Consider the following 6,092-nt stretch of genomic DNA (forward strand, 5'->3'; position numbering starts at 1 on the left):
ACGTAGCTCTTCATCCACCTGGCCGTAAAAGCTCCTCGTGTTGACCATTTTCCCGCAGAGCTTCGCAGGAATCAGGTACCTGGACAGCAGCAGAAATGATGGCTGTGGCAGCTAAGGAGACATAAAGGAAAAAAAAGGCTTTCTCAGAATAGCTGCACCCCCTGGGAAAGATCGTGGGTGATGTTTGTGCCTGACTGCTAAGTGGTTATTTATGGAAAGCTTTTTGTGTGTTTCGAGGGGTATCCCTTTGATAAGAATCCCTGGGAAGCAGATACACCGACCTGCAACTTGTGATGCTAATTGCATTCTTATGGAGTTCTACGCTGTAGATAGAAAAGTGTGAGATCTGCAATTAATGGCAGACAACATTTTCATTCTTTTTCATCTTAAAGCGTCACAAACATTTTAGAGGATTCTGACTTTACGATAGCTCAGTGAAAAACAAGTTGTCTTCTTCTGTCTGACTAGTCCGGAAATGTGGTGAGGCAGAGGCAAACACATCCTGACTTTTCGCCTCAAGGATCCTGTCTTACATTTCCCACGATGCAACAAGACATCCTCTCAGGAGAATGCTCACATCTTTCAAAACTCAATGCCACTAGTTCATAAAGTAGACTTTCCATCATCAATTGTTAGTCTCCGAGTCGGACCTGCGGTAACACTCAATGTCATCATCAAGGATCTTTTCTCGTATTTGACAAAGCTCCCCCAGAGCTATACAAGATATCACATACCTGCTGGGGATGTCAGTACTGACTGAATAGTAAAGTCATCTTAGCAGGCTGTGAAAGCGTAAAACACAAAAACCTGAGGAGCGGATAAGGAATGAATCAGGAATGACTCGATAGTTGATGAATCTTTAATGAGTAATTGCTGAATAACTTTAATCCCGAGATTATATAGTAAATAATGATGAGCTACTAAAGAACTGACTGGGAGATACTATGTTATCATTAGGTAATGATTAGTTCATGAATATCTGTGAATCAAAATACTGACCACTTTCTTCATGAGTCTTTGCTGATTAACTACCAACCAGCCATTGATTTGCACAAAACTAGTGATGATTTATTAAATATTAACTACTGAATCACAAGTTATATTACTGGTTGTGTATTACAGCAGATGACTGACTGTTGATACAGCTGGCTTTCAGAATTGACAAAGAATTGGACCGTTAACCAGGAACCAATAATAGTGCTGGTTTTGGTGATTTCCTATCTACTCCAATCCCCTAGTGCCGCTTATACTACACTGTGAGACTGTTACTGTTTAAATCTCAAAACGGATTCTTACTCACAATAAAAGAGCGTATAATCACTACAGGAAACCTGTTTGATAACCTGTTTGACCGTTATATATAAGAATTCTTAAAAAAGGACGATGGGGGAAAATGTCCGTAGGCTTCACAGTGGGCAGTGACACAATAGTGACACTCAAATGCTTCAGTATCTGGTGGCGTAACCCGAAACAGGGCTGGCATCGCTCTGTGGGGGACTCCTGGTGACATTTGGTTCCAGCTCCAGGAGGGCCAGATGTGCCGCTTTGATGGAAAAGAGACGTGTCAGTTCAGAAAACCAGCGTGACAGGGACGGCACATCCGAGGGAAGACCAGCCCCAGCGCAGGGATGCCACTGTCTTTTTCTGAAACCTGGGAGGGGACTTCAAGTAGCAGCGCTTGCGAGTAAAACTCTGGATACAATTTCAGGAGGGTTTGAAGGACGCATCCTTAATTCACTGATCAAATTGCACTGGAGAATCCTCGACTGTAAGATTCAAAATAAAAGGGAGGAAATAAATAAAGCCAGCTTTATCGCCTGCTCGCTGTCAATTAAAGCGAGGTCTTATCAAAGCTCTCCAGCTTTATTAAAATGCAGCACACTGACAGGCGAATAACCTCCGACAAATTAATTGAATTTTGACAGACGGCTCATAGAGAGAAGCGCGGTGGAGATCATTAAACAGACCTCAGTGGAGATCATCAGACAGACGTCGATAAGCTTGTCTGTGCGATGGCAGTAAAACACATTATATGACTTTATTATACAGCAAATATGTTTGCTCACATGTGGTGTTCATTATCAGTTCATCCAACCACCGACTTTTATGGCTCAGGTGTGGTTTTGGAGTCATATTTAAAAGACTTCTTTCTCTAGGGAGGAGAAGGCAAAGCTCATCACAGTTATTGAGTGTTTCTTAAAGAGAGTTTCAGTTCACTTGAGGCTCAAAGCAAATTTTTCTTGCATCCTTAATCAGAAAACAAGTTATAATAGTTGGTCTCTTCAAAGAGACAAAGTGGAATCAATACAAACAGCAGAGCACCATACGCGTGTGCAAAAATGATGTGCACAATTTTATATATTTGAGGTGTCTCATTTTCTCTTGCTCCTATGGATCCGATCCCCCATCTCTATCGTGAAAAGAGAAGAGGATCTGTGAATTAAACCTCTCATACCATTTCTTTGGGGAGAGCCACGGTGTCAATAGCCTCGACCCAGCTGGCCGCAGACCGTTTTAGCACATCACTCTCAGTGTAAGATGCCCTCATACTCTGCTCTGAGAGCTCAGGGTTGCCGTGATTGTTCTTCTGTCATTAAAAAAACACTCTCCCCCTTTCTTAATAGTCTCAGCACACAAAACAAAAATTATAATGTTTCATTAAGTTTCTTCTTGCATGCTTTTTCTGTAATTTAGGTTTTAAATAAAGACTTTGTTCTCTTCCATTTGGGCACCTCTCACCTTTCAGAAGCAGACGTGTTAGAGGAATATTGCCTCTCACATTAGTTTGTGACTTTTTGACACTCAATTCTTTTTTCACTCTTTGTTTGAGATATTATTTTCTTACCTGAGGCCAGTGTAGTATTAGTGACTTGTCATTAAACAAAGATGCGCAGGTTACATTTAGGTAATGTGGCCTTAAATTAAAAACAGCCACATCTCTTGAAATGAAGCTTTAACAATAGCAAATGTATCTAACATGAACCCATTTCAGTGAGCATGGTGAACATACCTTCTAGCATTAGCATCTTACCCTCAAATCCACCCTCATGGACGGCTAGGTAAAACTGTTTAATTCAGTTATGATTATAATTATTGTTAATGCTTATTTTGGAGTATTGTTGCCTCAAAGCATCAAACATCACCTTTGTCCAGGAGTCAATGCAGAACCAGGAAACACAGATTAACTGATGAAGAGTGAAGGAGAAACACAGGGGCGGATTAACAAATTAAACACAGGTGAGCACAGAAACAGGTGGGAAAAAGACAGACCGGAAGTGTAAAGTAAAACATGGCACTATGAGCGGCTTTCAACATTGAACAGGAACAAACTCAGCACCACGACAAGAGACTCTTTCATCTCGCAGTCGCATCCTGCATTGTTTTATATGTAACCACGTGGCAGTTGTGTCATAATTTTGACCATTTCCTCAGTTTCTTCTCTTTTAACTTGCTCTATTTGGCTGCGTGGTGACATTAGAGTAGGTGGTTGGAAGGATCTGAGGTGGCTGGCGGTAACACTGCGTCCCGCTGCTGCCGATTCTAAATTCTACAGAAGCTCTTGAGAAGATTTCTCAATGGCAAAATTATTTAGAAAGTGTCATTTTAAACTCTTTTCAATCAAATACAAAGAAAAAACGCTACTGAAGCAAAGAAACCTTTTAATATCGTTGGTGTCAGAAGTTTTAGCTCAGATTTCTTTTGTCATAGAAGGGCAAAAGGAGGAAAATTAGCAATTTATTTGATTTATTAAACAATAAACCTTCATTAAAAGTGGATTCAAAAATAAGAGCACCTACTTCATCAGTGCAACAATTGTGCTATCAATTCTGATTGTGAGGACATAATGCCAGTGGAGTAGAATAGCAAATAATCATAGTCCATCAGAGAGAAAGATAACAGTGTGAGTGGATTTTTATCTGAGGAGAAGTGGATATGGGATTTATACAGTACGTAGTGTGATCGTATTATGTTGAGAAGCACCTGGTTGGACAACAAATTTGGATTACAGACAGATGGAATTCATACACATCTATTCTGCAACAGATCTTCATTCTTCAATGCAGATTAATACTGGTGTGTTTTGTAATGCCCTTCCACTTCCTGTCTTTGTCTTTTTCATTAGCCTGTGTTTTCCTCGTGTATTCCACATGTGTTCCTCAGTTGTTCCTCGTGGCTTTATGGTTTGTCCTCTGTTTTTATATCACTCTTGAGTCTTTCTTGGATTGTCCTTGTTTCCTTTTTGTTGTTAGCTTTTTGGATTTCAGATTATTAAAGCTCACTGTTGTTTTTCAACCTGCCTGCCCTTTTTTTTGCACTTGGGTCCAGTTGCTGAGCTAAATATGAGCTTCCCAAGCCATTAGGAGAAGCTGTATCCGAAGGCACTTCTGCACCGGCTCCAGAGCTCTGCGTCTTGGCTTTAAGCCTGCAGCATCCAGCCTCGTGTGAAGGCGTGGAATTTGGAGCTCGCACTGTGATGAAAGTGGGCGGAGTGTCGCCGCGGCCATGTTTGTTTGGGACGGTACAAATAATCGTGAGTAACTACCTTCGCGAGCCGTGATGTTACCTGGATTGACCTTTCCCCCCGCAGGTGACAGGATGCAGATTGGCGGGAGAGCGCCGCGGTGGGTCCATGATTAGACCAGATCAGAACGGCGGGGTGTGGTGTTCTCTGTGCCGCTGTCACACACATCAAACAGTCAGGTGTCCCCATCAGGTATGAAGGAGCAGCAGGAAGGCAGAAAGACTGGAGGTGGAGAATGACTCAAAGCTTCACTCCTCCATTTTCTCCTGCGTCTCCGCCGCCCCTCTGACCTCTGCACTTGTTTACATCCTATACTGTGTGTGCGTGGAGGTGAGTAGGCGCGTAGGCAGATGCAGGTGTGTGAGACAACCAGCTGGTGGTGGAAAAATGAATCAGTGTAAACGAATTAACATTAGCAGCTCTCACACTCGCAGAAAAAACAAATTTACACCTCTTTCACGCTAACCCGGTTGCATAATTCATGATCTTGTCACGTAAAAAAAAAAAAAAAAAAAAGTAAGGCATGGGGATAGTGAACGTGGAGAAATTTCAACAGCACTTCTAATGCTGCAATTTACATAACTCCAAACACTCTCTGCAGAACGTACTATTAATATTATAGGCGAGATTCATGAAGCATAATTAGAATCCGAGCAGGAGGCTTTTATGTGTCTTATTAAATACTGTAAAGGACAGACTCCGCTTTTGAACAATGAAGAGAATCTCATTTGAAAGCAGCAACACACCACTTAAAACTAAGAGTTCTCAGCCAATCACAGTCATTAGAGCACATTACTGTATATAGATCTGTACGAAAGACTGTGGACATAGATTAGTATACAGTATGTGACAGAGGGTAAATGTATTTAACATGACACAATACATTTATATATAATATAATAATCTCTGTCTGAAGACAAAGGAGAACATGTAGATGTGATGTTGTTTGACCACTTGTAAAAGGAAGCAAACCAAATAAAAAAGCCTTTTAGGTCACATTGTTATTGTCTTTTTTTTTTTTTATGAAAAATATTGTGTTGGGATGCCAGTGACGGAACAGTGAGGACAATAATATCATAGCTTACTAACAAACTAACTTAAGAGGGAGTTTTTTTCTTTGATTGCTGATGAAATAAAATAATTTAAAATGCTCTGATGCAGCATTTAATCAGAAAAGTAACTATTAACTAAAGCTATCAAAAACATTTGGTGGAGTAAAAGGTATTTACCTCTAAAAATGTATAAGAGTGAAGGTATAAAGTACTTCAGTAAATGTACTTAGTTACATTCCATCACTGCTAACAAATTAAAAACATGTCGTTTACCGAGCCATAATTTGTGCACCAGTGTGTGTGACATAAAACTGCTATAAGGTTTCCTCTGAGATACAAATGTATCCCGACTCTCTGTGCGCTGGTGCCCTTTCCATCTTTGACTGTGGAATTTGGTATTTCACAAAGAAACTTTTAAGATGTTACAATAGTTTCAAGCACTGTTTTTCCATCCTGGCCCCGGTGGCTCGTTATCAGTTCTTCAGTAGAGCTTTATGACGAGCCGATCATTTGAATCA

Source organism: Sparus aurata, chromosome 19 (genome assembly GCF_900880675.1).
Source record: "Sparus aurata chromosome 19, fSpaAur1.1, whole genome shotgun sequence".
Lineage (NCBI taxonomy): Eukaryota > Metazoa > Chordata > Actinopteri > Spariformes > Sparidae > Sparus > Sparus aurata.